Source organism: Taudactylus pleione, unplaced genomic scaffold, assembly GCF_031769625.1.
Source record: "Taudactylus pleione unplaced genomic scaffold, aTauple2 ptg000791l, whole genome shotgun sequence".
NCBI lineage: Eukaryota > Metazoa > Chordata > Amphibia > Anura > Myobatrachidae > Taudactylus > Taudactylus pleione.
The window spans coordinates 1355667-1371631 of NW_028285193.1; the positions used below are offsets into that span (position 1 = coordinate 1355667).

The 15965-nt window shown below is 46.7% G+C and overlaps 1 long non-coding RNA gene across 5 annotated transcripts in view; it reads left to right on the forward strand.

Annotated features, from left to right (window-relative positions):
• Window positions 1-15965, forward strand: part of LOC148474988 (uncharacterized) — a 269290-nt gene that overhangs the window by 221533 nt on the left and 31792 nt on the right. For all 5 annotated transcript variants that reach the window (XR_015872789.1, XR_015872791.1, XR_015872792.1 and 2 more), the window contains one exon: window positions 14245-14344. This is a non-coding gene — a long non-coding RNA (uncharacterized LOC148474988). The remainder of the gene's footprint in view (window positions 1-14244; window positions 14345-15965) is intronic.

Here is a 15965-nt window from a genome sequence, read left to right on the forward strand (position 1 = left end):
TTGAGCGACCCGGCATTTCGACTCGGCTCGCGGTGCAGTGTGAACCACCCCCAAATGCTGGCAGCCTGTCCCTCACTCTGCGATGGGTTCCTCTGTGCGTACGTAATCACAGAGCGATAGCAGCGCACGCGTAGTGCGGATTTTATGCATGCGCAATGGCTAGCAATCGCTCCATCTGTGGGCCTGATTCAGCAAGGATCGCTACTGCGATCAAGGTCGCAATCTCGCACGCAGTACTGCTGCGAAAGTATGCTAATAATTGCGATCGCAAAACGCTCTCACTGACAAAATGTAGACGCCCACTTCCCCTATCGCACATCTGTAGTACCTTGCAATCCAGCCAAAACATCGGTAACATTGAAGTACATCGGAGCCACTCGCACAGTTAAGGAGGGTCTGACCCTACCACTAACTTGCTAACTTTCCTGCACGCAGTAAGAGCTCAGGCTGCGTATGGTATTGCAATGGCTAATTTATGTACGTCCCCGCAATGGCGTCCAAATGCACTGACACACCTGCGTTTCTCCGACCACTCCCCCCGTCACCACCCCCAAATGGTGTTTTCTGTCAATCACTCTGCGATGGGTCTGCGTAGTCACAGTCCCGATCGCAGTGGCTGGTTCACACACGCGCACTGTGATGAATGCGCATACACAACAATAGACCGTCTGCGTACGCTTTAGCAGTTGCGATCCTTGCTAAATCAGGCTCTGTGTAAGTACCTGCATTTGTGATACAAGCTGAATCAGGCCCATATAATCCACTGTACACTCTAACAGTATCAATGTAGCCCTGACATGTATCAAACAATCTTTAGTAAGCTTTACCTTATACAAAATAATGCAATAGAAATAGAGAATTCTATCCAGCATACTGTGCAAGAGAAGTGATACTGTGCAGTTGTTGAACTTTCAGATAGATACGTATAGAGAACGGGGCATAATACGCAGCACAAGAGAGGGGGGAAATTGTCTATGAATACAGAATGACCACATATAGGGGCCTATTCATCAACACTAAAATAACGTTTTTAAGGACATTTTCCTTAAATAACGTTATTTTGGTATTCATGAACAGGCTTAGCAAAGGAGATATCACAGATATCTCCTTGCTAAGTTCCCCTGCGTTAATTTCCACACTCCCCATACATTAGTACATTAGTACATTAGTATGGGGATGTGGAAATTGTGGTATTCATCAAATTCCGAAAATTATGAATTTTCGGAATTTGATGCAGTTACTATTCGCCACTGTGAGGTGGCGAATAGCAGAATCGACTTACCTGTATCCATGTGTGCAGGTCCCCCGACGAGTCCCTCCGGCGCTCTGCTCCGTCCTCAGGCTCCGGAGGCTGGGCGGACATGTGTGCTCCCCAGCAGAGCACAAGAAAGTTTAGAAAAAAAAAAAAAAGTTTTTTTTTCTTTGTAATCTGTCATGTGGTCTGCTGGGAAACCACATGACAGACCAGCAGGACGGAGCCGGAGGCTGCTGCGCGGACAGGTAAGTCGGGGGGGGAGGGGGGGGGGCGGGCGGGGGGGTACACAAATTTAACGCATCTGTAGGCAGTGCTGCGCATGCGCTGGTTTTACAGATGTAACAGCGCATGGGCAGCACTGTGTCCAGATGAGATAAGGTAGTGTAGGCAGGGAAATGTATCTATTTCCCGAAAAGCTGTCATCGCAAAAATGACAGCTTTTCGGAATAGATACTTATGGAGAGGTGGAATGATGAATTCCACCTATAATTAGCTAGAACTCCATGCGAGTTCTAAACCTAATTATCTCTAGAGAATTTTTAGGTTTAACTTCACTCATCATACAGAACCTGAGAAGTGTTATTAACAGTCATCCATTTCTAAAAAGTAGGAACATATATGGAGAATTACATCCATTGATTGATCAGTAATAATTAAATAATAATGCTGTTATTAGAGCCAATTATTGGACACTACAAAATCAAATCTGGAAGAGTTAGAAATTACAATAAACGTAAGTTCTGATCCCTACTGCGGGCACTCTGCTTCTACTACAGCATATCATTGCGCGATGAGTGACGTCCGTTAGCAGCGAGCGGGTATTTTAGGAAATTGACGCAAATATTTCTTGGCTGCTTCCCTAATTAGAAAGATCTTTGAAAATGGTGTTGTGTGTCTGTGTGCATTGCAGTGCTCCTATTGCCGGAGATATATGCCGGACTTAAATTCACTACATAGTACCCAGCACGGTCGGCGGCTATTTATACCAAGGAACAAGTTACAGGCCTCATTATAATGGTCGGCCATCTGTCATTGATGATCCAGTTTCTGTCGTCTGAAAGCCAGAACAGTTTGCTCAGTAGTTGTGCTGGGCTTATTAATGACGGCTCTCGTTCTCCTGCCGTGGAAGCTGGTGATTGATATCAGTTACTGGAGACTGAGGAATGGTCAGAACACATAGGCAACCTTCACTCACATAAAACACATTGTCAGTTTAGTTGTTCACTTTTCTTCAATGGAGGCAGAGAGACTGGGAATCAAGTCTCTGCTATAAGAGGAAGAGAGAAATTAATTTCCACGTTGTGGAATACACCCATCAGCCATAACATTAAAACCACTGATAGGTGAAGTGAATAACATTGATTACATTGGCACCTGTTAATATATTAGGTAGCGAGTGAACAGTCAGTTCTTGAAGTTGATGTGTTGGAACAGGAAAAATGGGCAACATAAGGATCTGAGCGACTATGGAAAAAGCCAAATAGTGATGGCTAGACGACTGGGTCACAGCAGCTCTAAAACGGCAGGTCTTGTGGGGTGTTCCCAGTATGCAGTGGTTGGTACCTACCAAGACTGGTCCAAGGAAGAACAACCAGTGAAAAAGCGACAGGGTCATGGGTGCCCAAGGTTCATTGATGCGCTTGGGGAGCGAAGGCTAGCCCCTCTGGTGTGATCCCACAGAAGAGCCACTGTAGCACAAATTTCTGAAAATGTTAATGCTGGCTATGATAGATAAATGTCAGAACACAGAGCATCGCAGCTTGCCGTGTATGGGGCTGCTTAGCTGCAGACAATGCTGGTCCCTGTTCACTGCCAAAAGTACCTGCAATGGGTATGTGAGCGTCAGAAATGGACCATGGAGGAATGGAAGTAAGGTGACCTGATCTGCATGTGCGTCATTTACCTGGGGAAGAGATGGCGGAGGCAGTGTGATGCAGGCTTGCCTACCCTCCCGATTTGGCCGGGAGCCTCCCGATTTTCGGGTGCCGCTCCCGGCCCCCCGGAAAGGCAGGCAAGCCTCCCGGAAGTCTCTGACCCTCCCTACCTCCCCCATGAAACAACTAGAAACCCCCCGCAGCAGGGGGGGGCGGTGACGCGATTCGCGCTGAATCACGTCATCGTGGCCCTGCCCCCTGCTTCACAACACTGAAAATAATGGCATTGTGAAGAGGGGCGGAGCCACGATGACGCGATCATGCGTCCCCGCCCCAGGCTCCACCCCCAATGAGAAACAACTTGGCCGCCCCCGGCTCCGCCCCCAATGGCCGGCCCCACCCCCCGCTGTTAGCCGACAATCAGCTCCCTCCCGGAAGGCTGGAGCTGATTGTCGGCAAGTATGGTGTGAAATTCTGGGCAATGTTCTGCTGGGAAACCTTGGGCCCTGACATTCAATTTGATGTTACTTTGACATGTACCACCTACCTAAACAGTGTTGCAGACCTAGTACTCCCCCCTTCACGGCAACGGTATTCCCTGATGGCAGTGGCCTCTCTCAGCTGGATAATGAGCCCTGCCACACTGCAAACATTGTTCAGAAATGGTTTGAGGAACATGACAAAGAGTTCAAGGTGATGATTTGGCCTCCAAATTCCCCAGACCTCAACTCGATCGAGCATCTGTGGGATGTGCTGGAAAAACAAGTCCGAGCCATGGAGGCCCCACCTCACACCTTACAGGACTTAAAGCAGGGGTGGGGAACCTTTTTTCTGCTGAGGGCCATTTTGATATGTATAACATAATTCGCGGGCCCAGTGCAGGCCACACCCCTCCATGTGACATCACACCGGGGCAAGGCCACAATCGCCGGTGATGACAGCAATGACCGGAGCATTGTGAGGATGCTTCGGGGAGCTGCAAGGCAGCGGTGTGACCGTCTGAAGCGTCCTAAGGACACTCCAGATGGCACTGCTGCATAGATTCTGGCTGCAGGGTGTCATTCTAGGCACCCTGCCAGCCAGAGGAGGCTAGCAGAAAAAAAGCTCAGAGGGCCAGACCAAATGATCCCAGGGGTCTTATACGGCCCCCGGGCCTGAGGTTCCCCATCCCTGACTTAAAGGATCTGCCGCTAATGTCCTGGTGCCAGATACCACAGGGAACCTTCAGAGGTCTTGTGGAGTCCATGCCTTGACGGGTCAGAGGTTGTTTTAGCAAAATGAGGAGGACCTACACAATATTGATGGGTGTATGTGTATGCTAAATAAATAAATGTTAATAAATTTAAGGGATAGCCCGCATTTTGCATGTATCAGTGCTATACCGGCTTGATAGCCTTAATACAATTGCCATTTTAAATCTAGCGACTGTCTTGCCATATTTATGCAGGTGCCCGCAAATCGTTGCCTATTACATTTGGTCCATAGTGTTAGCTGGCAGATGCCAACAGGGGAAGCTGCTCTATATTTATAAATGATCGTTTTTACAACCCACACGTTTAAAACAAAATCTCTACAAAAACAATTGGCAGCCATTGGAATGGAGACATTGGATAATGCATATCTCCCAACTTTTCAATATATGTAATTGGAACATGCTCTGCGGAGGCAGCCATTTTGTTGACTGACCCAATATTCATCCTATTTGTTCATTAGGAGCTAACGACATCTCTAAGGCACTTTGTGAGGCAAATAGTAATGGCAACCAAAGACTGAACCAAACGCAGCATATGTCACATCACTGAGGCATGAGGCACCTTTTACAAAAGTGCTGGCTCCATTCTAATAAAGCGTTATGGGTTTAGTTGCCAAAAAGTATTTTATTGAAAGAGATTTGAACCAAGTGGAATTAGATCAAGCACAAATATGTTTTTGGTAATGGCCCCTGGAAAATATACAAATGTGATTTGTAATTTCATAATTATCATCTGTACTTAGCGACATCCTACCGTCATTCTAAAATAGTAAAGTCAGACCAAGCTGTAGCCAACCGGAGCATTCGACTATCCGCAGAGCGAGACCATGCCGAAGCCAATCAGAGCATTAGAACATCAGCAGAGCTAGACCACCATGTAGCCAATCAGAGTATTAGAATCTTCTGAGACCTACACCAAACTGTAGCCAATCAGAGTATTAAAACATTCACAGAGCTAGACCAACCTGCAGCCAGTAAGAGCATTTGAACATTCACAGAGCTAGACCACCCTGGGACCAATCAGAGCTTCTGAATATTCACAGAGCTAGACCAACCCGCAGCCAATCAGAAAATTACAAGATTCACAATACAAAATTGAATGCACAACTGCAATATAAAAGACAATAGTGATACATTGTGTGTTCGTTATATGATAAAGGTTAGTATGCTAATGTCATGTAATTCCTGCGAATGTTTCATTTTGAGAACAAAACTTAACTTTCAAGGTAGCAAAAATCCCAGGATCATGGTGCAGTGTCAACGTGGGTTCTATTTTCATGTATATGGCATCAATCATTTACAATGCTAAGGTGCTATCTAGAAATAGAAGGGGTCTTAGATTACCGGCTGATGCCAGGTTTTTAAATGAGATGGGCTAGTTATGTGTGGAAGTGCTGTGTAATGAAACTCCCAGCCCGGGCTGCTCCTGCCTGCGCTTAGAACTGATATGACCCATGGAGGCTCAGTGAGGTAAGGCAGTCGATGGCCAAATATAACCTCACAGATTTTCCTAGAGCAGAGGTTATGGGAAGACAGTGGTCAGCATTCCTTCTCGCACCAAATGGCCAGTAACCCTAGAGATCCTTAGGGTGTTACTGGCAGGGAACTCATTATTTCTGTTGGTAGAGGATTTCGTGATAACCGCTACAGCTGTCCAGGGTGCCTGCTTTAAGCGTACTTGTCTGGGAGTGCAGGGTTTAAATATCAATTTAATATGTCAGTCATCCACATTTGTATCTGTGGTGGCCGTTGCTTTCTCGTGATGACTGTCTGTAGTAGCTGATGGGCGAGATTTAAATTCAGTTGAGGACACCCTGAGGGATCAGGTTTAGAAAAAGATGATACTGCTGACCAAACAAATGAGACATAGAAGCATGTACTACCCACGTTTGCCTGTTCTCCGAATTTTTGCACAGACTCTAGGGAGAGCAGGTCACCCTCCTGCAGCCAGCTTCCTAGCGAAATGGGCATGAAGGCGTGGTTCTCAGTGAATTGCATCATCAAACCGTGGGCAGGGTGCGCGGTGCAGCTGTGGACCCACAACGCACACTCTGCTCCCAAAGGCTACACTTGCCTCTCTGCCGGCTGGTGCAGAAATCGCGGGGAAAATAGAGCCTGCGCAATTTCCCGTAGATCTGCTCATGCGTAGTAGTCTACTCTGTGCAAGCGCCGGTGAGAGAGAGGGATGGGCCCACACAGACTGTACCTGGGCCCACTCCCCTCTTAAACCACACCGGCATCAACCTCCACCCCTCTGCGTGAAGTCGCTATACGCAGAATCATGTCACGAAGGGCAGGGACAAATTACGCAATTTGAGCATCAGGAATCCAGAGCAATTACATCTGAATCAGCTCACACACAGGGGGGAATTCAATTGTTTGCATCCACGGCTGCCACTAATGAGCCCCCAATGTAGCAAATCAATTGTTGCTCAGTTCGTAGGCGTATGTCACGAGTGTACATATTTCTGCTCGCACCCTCCTGAGGGCCCGATAACCAGGCCTTTAGACAGGCTTAGCCGCTTTACCAAGCTGAACCCGGTCTATTTGGGCGCAACATGCATGAAAAGGCATGGTCATCCAAAACAATTGACTATCGCACCCGTATCTGTCGTCATTTTAGATGGGAGATCGGGCACGAAACAACTATTGAATCGCCCCCATAGAGAGACAAAGACTAACAAAGTGGCTCTGTTCCGTTGTCAGCGCTATTGACGGAAAACAACTACTCATTTACACGTGGATATTAGTATTATTATAAAGTATAAAAGCGCAACATCAAACATACCCAGCATATTGTCCCAGTATACAGGTTACCAAAGCAACAGCTCTAATCTTCATCAAGTGGTTGGGGGCTCACCCTAGGCAATTGCCGCCTCTGCCGTGCCCAAATGCCGGCCTTGGGTGTTGACTAAAAGAAGAAAAAAAATGGTGGACAAAAACTCAATGTGACAAATCCGTCAATCCAGCTGCCACCATTGATGTAACGGACTTACAACATGGTTTAATAGCAGTTATGATATATGAAATGAGCAACAACATGTTTACTGTGCTGCTCCAAAGGTGAATCAAGTATTTCTTGTGGGGCATACGATCAATACATCGTATTTTATTTATAACACACCGGATACTGCCACAAACTATTAGGCAATTAAAAATAATTATCAAGGACGTTTTTATTCTGTAATAAAATTTTTTTTTTTTTGCTCCTGGCGGTAAGCCAAGCGAGATCACCGTAGTGAGGCCAGCAGCCCGTACCAATGGCAAGTGATTATAGATCCTACAGTAGTTTACACTCCCCATGACTTCTGCTAAGACAGCCACAGGAAGAGATGCACTGTCCTCATATGCTGTTACAGCAATCCTTGTTATACATCACAATAGAGGCCGCCGCGCGGCCATGTGACATAACACAGGACATCTCCTGGCGAAAAGTACAAATCCCCCACCGCCCACATACATTTTGTCCAATGTGCATGTAAGATACCTGCTTTGTAATAGCCATAACACATTTGCTTAGCTCATTGTTTGGTGTTTGGAGAGCCCCAGTGGTTTTGTACAAGGGCGTAACTAGGGATTTGAAGACCCCATAGCAAAAGTGTGTAAGGGCCCCTATGTACCACCCAATGGTGAAAAATGTATATAACACGTGTAACTTTGACAAGGAAGATGGGCCCCCCTCTGCTCTGGGCCCTATAGCAGCTGCACCATACTTGCCGATTTTCTGGCTGCTCCTTCGGGGAGGGAGCAGCCAGAGCGGCAGGTAGGGGGTGTGTGGCCGGGACAAAGGGGAGTGCCCGGAAGGATGACGAGCATTTGTGGGCATGATGGGGGAGTGGCCACACATTTGTGTCCTTTTGGCCCCGCCCCCACTATACAATGCTGATAATACAGGCATTGTGGAGCAGGGGGCATGGCCAAAATGATGTGAATCGCGTCACCAGCCCTCTCCACTGCGGGGGTTTAACTATTAATCGCGGGGGGGGGGGCGGGGGGAATCAGCGGCTGCCAGGAGACTTGACATCCCTTCTGGGTGGCCGGGGGCTGCACCCGATTTTCGGGAGTCTCCTGGCCAAATCGGGAGGGTAGGCAAGCCTGACCTGCACCCCTTGCACCTATGGTAGTAAAGCCCAAGGTTTTGTAGCCTGGATTTAGGAAATGTTATACAATGAGAAGTTGCAGGATATGGTGCATTTGTCATCAGGATCCAGCCAGCCAAGAAAATCCTGGAACAAAAAACGAAGCACAGTAGCATTTGCTACGGCTAAAAAATAGACTACACTGAGTATGGGGATGCGATGCATAGTTCCTGCCCATGTGAATTCATTATTTGCGTTACTCATTTCCTTTTACATTCTTGGGGAGAGATTTTGTATTTCTTTTTCTGGACTGTTTTATTTATTCTTTGTGCATTTCCAGAGTGTAACTAAATGGGTGCCAAGTTGCCAAAAAAAAAAAAATTGTTATGACAAATAAAAACTGTAAGAGAAGTGAACACGGCGACCTGCGCTATAAATATCCTGTCCTCAAGCCCATTACTTGGTTTCTCAGGATTTTAGGAGCAAAGGGCAATCCGGGACATACTAGGATCTCCCACTGAATACACCAGGAAGAAGTCACTTTCTCTGTGCTATTCTTACGGTATTAGAGGCTCCTAAGACTGGGATTTCACAGCACAAAACAGATTTTTGTCATCTGAAAAGGGGCGTGGTCTTGTGGGAGATGGATTGACATGTTCAGATTGGAGCATGGTTTGGTAATATTGGGGGTCTAACCTAATAGGTCCACATTTTTCCATCAGCAATGAGGTTTGAGAAGGAGAAAGGACTGAGGAGGTGGTACTTAGGGCCTGATTCAGAGCCGAACGCTCTGACCAGAGCGCTCGCCCTGAATCAGGGCCCTCCTCCCTGAAAATGGAGCGGCCTTATGGACGCCCGCATAGCTGTGGGATACCACCCACAGTTATAGCGAGCGTCCATAATGATGGTCGCGATGGTCAAGACCATCGCGACCATCGGGCTTGCGCTGGAGACCCTGCGGTAGGGTCTCGCTGCCGCAAGCCCTGGAGTGATTTTGGCTCTATCAGAGTCAAAATCACTCCCACTGACATCACTAGTGATGTCAGTGGGGCTGGCTTTAGACGGTAGGTGTTCGCATGGGAACGCCTCCGTCTGGCAGTCACGTCCCCGGCACTCCCACCAAAGGGGGCGTGCTGTCAATCAACATCGACAGCACGCCCCCTTTGGTGCAAAAACCCGGAGCGACGGAGAGCCCGTCGCTATCCGGGTCTCGCGCATGCGCACGACGGAGCTCCCTCCGTCATGCGCAGTGGGGCAACATCGACCAGCTTGCGAGCGTCTTGAGCTCGCAAGCGGGTCTGAATGACCCCGTTATTGAGAACGTTAAGAGCCAAAACAGAAAATTTGAGCATAAATCCAAACCTGAGTTTACTTTTTCCAGAAGACCTGGGACTAAGGGGTATAGTTACTAAGTGCAAGTTTATAGAAGTGCAGATGTTGCCCATAGCAATCAGATTCTGCTAATCATTTATCTAGCACCTTCTAGATCTAGAAGATAATAGCTAGAATCTGATTGGTTGCTATGGGCAACATCTCCACTTCTATAAACCCGCATTTTAGTAAATATATGCCTAAAGCTACATACACATGTAAAGATTTTCTGTCCAACCATCCAACTAGTTGATTGGTTGGAATGAAAATGAGCCCCATAGCAGTTAGTAAGATCTACTTGTTGATGAAAACACACTAATACTTTTCAGAAAATGCATGTAGCCATAGGGATCATTGTGCCTTATATCCAATGCAGGGAAATTATACTAAAGATCCACTTTGAATGTATATATCTCTGGGATTTCTTTACTACAGTGTAACAGCTTCATAATGGGGGTAAGCTGCAATCAGGGAGATTACTAGACTATTCAGGGAGACAGGGAGATTGCTGCTATTTCAGGGAGTCTCCATGACAATCAGGGAGAGTTGGCAAGTATGGAGTAAATGATGATCAGCAATTTGCTCCTAAATACCAGAAAACAGATGAAAATGGTCGTTCAGACAAGTTCGTTAAATGTTTGATCTAAACAAATTTGTTCAAACAACAGTTTTTGTCCATTTGTCCGGCGTTTGGGAACAAATTGCTGATTGTCATTTGCTTTCATACCTTACCAGATTTTCATTCCAACCAATCAACTAGTTGGATGGTTGGACAGAAAATCTTTACGTGTGTACCCAGCTTAAGAATTAATTATAAAAAATTGGGGAAAGTGTAGAATGAGAGGAAATTCTAAACACACTCAAAACTAGAAAAAAGCCACCCACACGTCATGCAAATGTAGTTTTCAATCGCCCTACGCCACTGTTACTACCACACTGACAGAAGTTACCCCATCACAGTGCTACTAACCACACTGACACAATGCTTACCACATCACAGTGCTACTACCACACTGACAGGCAATGCTTACCCCATCACAGTGCTACTACCACACTGACAGGCAATGCTTACCCCATCACAGTGCTACTAACCACACTGACAGACAATGCTTACCCTATCACAGTGCTACTACCACACTGACAGACAATGCTTGCCCCATAACAGTGCTACTACCACACTGACAGACAATGCTTGCCCCATCACAGTGCTACTACCACACTGACAGACAATGCTTGCCCCATCACAGTGCTACTACCACACTGACAGACAATGCTTACCCCATCACAGTGCTACTACCACACTGACAGACAATGCTTACTCCATCACAGTGCTACTACCACACTGACAGACAATGCTTACCCCAACACAGTGCTACTACCACACTGACAGACAATGCTTACCCCATCACAGTGCTACTACCACACTGACAGACAATGCTTACCCCATCACAGTGCTAAAACCACACAGACAGACAATGCTTACCCCATCACAGTGCTACAACCACACTGACAGACAATGCTTACCCCCATCACAGTGCTACTACCACACTGACAGACAATGCTTACCCCATCACAGTGCTACAACCACACTGACAGACAATGCTTACCCTATCACAGTGCTACTAACCACACTGACAGACAATGCTTACCCCATCACAGTGCTACTACCACACTGACAGACAATGCTTACCCCATCACAGTGCTACTACCACACTGACAGACAATGCTTACCCCATCACAGTGCTACTACCACACTGACAGACAATGCTTACCCCATCACAGTGCTACTACCACACTGACAGAAGTTACCCCATCACAGTGCTCCTACCACACTGACAGGCAATGCTTACCCCATCACAGTGCTAACACCACACTGACAGGCAATGCTTACCCCATCACAGTGCTATTACTTGGGATTGCCATTGACCATCAATAGTTAGCAATCATCGGGCGATTGGCAGTACACGATATATCAGCCATTCGATTGAACGGCTAATATATCACCCAGTGTGTACCCAGCAAGAGTTTCTGCTTTCAGTATCTGTGTTTTGTGTAATAGATAAAATGTATAGGATTTGCATAAGATGAACTAAATCTTCAGCCCCGTTGACAGCATCCTTACGCTGTGAACACCCCCACTGTTCCCTCAAATAACCATGTATTAAACAGCAGCAATTTACTACAAGAGTGATAACTATTCCCAGCAGGGTCTCTCCTGAGTCTCTGCCGGGCCCCAGTGATTCAAACTGTTACATAACATTAATGGAAGGAGGAATATTTGCTCCAGTACCCATCTGATTATGCCAAGAGCTGCGGTCATTGGATTCCCTGGAGGGAAATAACCCTTAAGCAATGTTTCAGGCCCTGGTGACAGCAGGGGATGTCCCTATTATATCCATTAAGATTTATGACCTTTTAAAACTGGTGTCCCACTTAGCAGAGTTACTGAATTAGAGGGACAGTCCCCCTTGTCGTTTCACTTTGTCTCTTCTTAATAACTGAATGGAATCATTTAACTCCCTGCTAGTCATTTGTTGTCTCAGGAGGGCAGCATATTTTGGTAGAATGCAGACAAAGGTAATACAGCTAATATCATCCCGAAGGCATCTGTGTTGTGCATGGCCTTCGATCATCGATGGTTAACGACAACCAATGGGCGATGGCATTGCCATCAATGGTAGAGATTTGATGGTTCTGCGCCATCGATGGCACAGAGGCAGCATTTTTTTTTCTTCTGGTGAATCAGGAACAGATTAGCCCCGCCCACTCCACCACTAAGCCTCTCCCCTGATTGTCCCGCTGCCCAGATTGTATCAGAGCAGGGATGGCCATCGATGGGTGAAACTATCCATGATTTCCCGCCTATGGTTTCATACCATTGATGCTAACCACCGATGGCACTATCAATGATTAACCCACCGATAGCCATCCCTAATCTGTGTTGTGTTGGTAACAAACATTGCAATCTGACTGGACTGATCAGATCTGCGAGCAAATTTCCCACTTACACTGAGGGTGAACCTTCACAGGTGTGACCGGATTAGTCATGCTGATCTATTTGAGTTACAATGAAACTTTATCTCACATGCTTCTCTTAATATTATGTGGAATTATTTATTATTTGCCCAGGACATCTGTATATTCTTTTTTAACTATTGTGACTCCACCGATTAGGGGTTTCAAGATACAAAGCCAGTAATACTTTACTGGCTTTTGGGTCTATGTACTAAGCATTGGAGAGAGAAAAAGTGGACAGAGATAAAGGACCTCATTCAGAGCCGCTCGCAAAATGCGAGTGCTCGCTCTGAATGAGGGCGGCCGCTTCTCTGTAAAGAGCCGGCCTCCTGGCCGTTCGCTAAGCTGTGGATGACCACCCACAGCTTTAACGAGCGGCCAGGATGATGGCCGCGATGGTCAAGACCATCGCGAACATCTTGGCTTGCAACGAGACCCTTGTGGTAGGGTCTCGTCTTCCGCAAGCCCCAGTGAGCTTTCGGCTCTAATAGAGCCGGGAGCTCACCACTGACCTTCGGGAACTCCTCCGTTTGGCCAGCCACCCCCCACCCCGCCTACAAAACGGTGCGAGCTGTCGATCACCATCGACAGCCGCCCCTTTTGTAGTGAGCCCCGGGACGAGAGAATTTTTATCTCGCTCCGGGGCTTGCGCACGCGCAGTGCGGCCGCTGCGTGTGCGCATGGCCTCAACATCGACCCGCTTGCGAGTGGGTCTGAATGAGACCCAAAGTACCAACCAATCAACTCCGAACTATCATTTTTGTGACCGTTAGGAGTTGATTGGTTGGTACTTGATCTCTCTCCACTTTATCTCTGTCCAAGGCTTAGTACATAGACCCCTATGTATCTTGTGGGCTGAACGGTCTGCAGTCACTGCTCCATAAGAAATGGCTGTGGCAGAAAACTACGTCTATTACAATAGGTGTAGCACTAACTTTTCATTCCCCTTTGACATCATCTGGCTGTAGCTTGGCTGGACCTGCCAGTGTGATATTATTACCATGGTAACAGTTGAGGAGTAGATAACACAAAATGAATTTTGAATGGATTGAGTTCATCAGCTATAACTGTGTAATACACTGGGCATCAGCCAATCCGATCTTCCATCTCATAGGATCAAACCAAATCCAATCAGTTTTATTTGTTTACGACGTGCTTCCAGACTGATTGGATATTGGATTAAGCCTGCTTTGCATACAGTGGATTGACTTTAATAAATACATACCTTGTACTAGATAATTGTGTAAGGAAGAAGTGCTGTGAAGTGTCAGTCTAGGATTCCAGGGATTGTCTCGATGGCCCGTTGTGCGGAGAGGACACAGCATCTCTCTATGTATCGGCCTGGTCTCCCTGCCCTGCAGACTGAATTGTTCATTGTTACTATCATTCTCTTCACAGATGGCAATGGAAGGAGCAGCCTGCCTGAAAATATACCCTATGATTGCCTTGTGTGGGGGAATACTGGCAAGAGGCAAAAACACACATTTAAAGTGACCCGGTAAGTTAACATGATGCTGAGGTGTAACTTACTAAAGTGACGTCATTAAGTGTATATAGATATATTTACATAAAGAGGGGATGCAATATTTTAGGAATTGCAGACAAAGCACAGGTTAGACTCTCTCTATATAGCGCATATTAAGCTTCATCTGTTCCTAGTCTGTGTCCAGTCTGATGGAACCATTGGGTTATTTGTATTCTGCGACTTGCTACGTTACAGCCTCAGCGACCGTGACACTGTAACGTAGCGTTTCGCAGGCAGATACACCCGCAGCCGCACACAGAACATAGGCATGCGCATATCATTTTCATTAGCAGAACTTGTGCGATTAAGATGCATTTGAAGGGAACAAGTTGCACGAAAAGACGCTTGGCGATACCGAGTCACGCCACGGCATGACGCGACTAGAAGGGCTGTTTAACGCGCAAGGAGGCTAGATGGATGTGGACGCATCTTTAGGTCTATACCTGTGACTTGTTCTAGGTCTGTACCTGTGATCTCACCCTGATGTTGCTACTGCTATTACTGAGCCAGTCTGTCTGACTACATCTCTGCCCGATTATCTGTCTACTGACTTCGGTTAACTACGCTCCACTTCTCCCTGCACTGACCTTAGCCTGTGCCTGCTTACTTCCACTCTGCAAGCTAGACGTCTTCTCCAATACCACATTTGTTACAGAGAGACTTCCTAGTCTTCTCTTCTGTACTAATGTCCTCACCTGCAAAACCGTCTCTCTACTACTCTCTTTAGAATCCTGTCAGTGTAATATATTCCCAGTGTTATGGCAAAAATCCATGCCATTCCGAGCCAAGAACATAGCGCTTTCATTTGGATGATAGAGCAGTGAAAGAGGAAGAGCTGAACTACTTCCTTCATCAGTAGAGGAAGCTCTGTGATGACGCAGTGACACAATCAGTGACCTGAGTCCAGCTTCTCTCCTGCATGTCTGCGTTATTAGGTTCCGGCATTCTTGATTGTACTAGATAGCGTTTACATTCAATGGTGGGGGCAGTCTAATGCAGTGTGTGGTGGGTGGCAATGTAATACTGAACTCTAACGCTGGTCATTTACATGTAAAGTTTGTAATATTTGAACAAATTCAGCAACCGTTGCATCTATGAGGGCATCATGATGGCCTGTATTGGTGCATGTTTGGACTTATCGTCCACCTCGGAAACGAGAGTTGAAGGCAATTGCAGCAATGTGGTGGCTATGGGACCAGATCCGTGCAATTTGGTCACCAACATCAGTAGCGAAATTGTCTGTCTGCATGTCTGGTGATTGGTTTGCACCATAACTGGCCAGCAAGCTCTGCATTAGGTTTTGTCCATTTGTGGTTCATTTTTCTCATGTAAATATTACATAAGCTCATTGATCCATATTGGAGAACTCAGGACCTCATTCAGAGTCGGTCGTTGCGGCCGCACGTCGTATGCAGCCGATGTTCGCTAAACTGCGCATGCGTAAAATTCGCAGTGCGCGTGCGCAAACTAGCTGTTACTATCAGAAATTTCTCTCTCCTTGAACACAGCCAGGTCGTTAGTTTGAGTGACAGAATGAGGCGTTTGTGGGTGGTAACAGGGGAGATGCTTGAAAACGGGGGAGTGGAGATCCGAA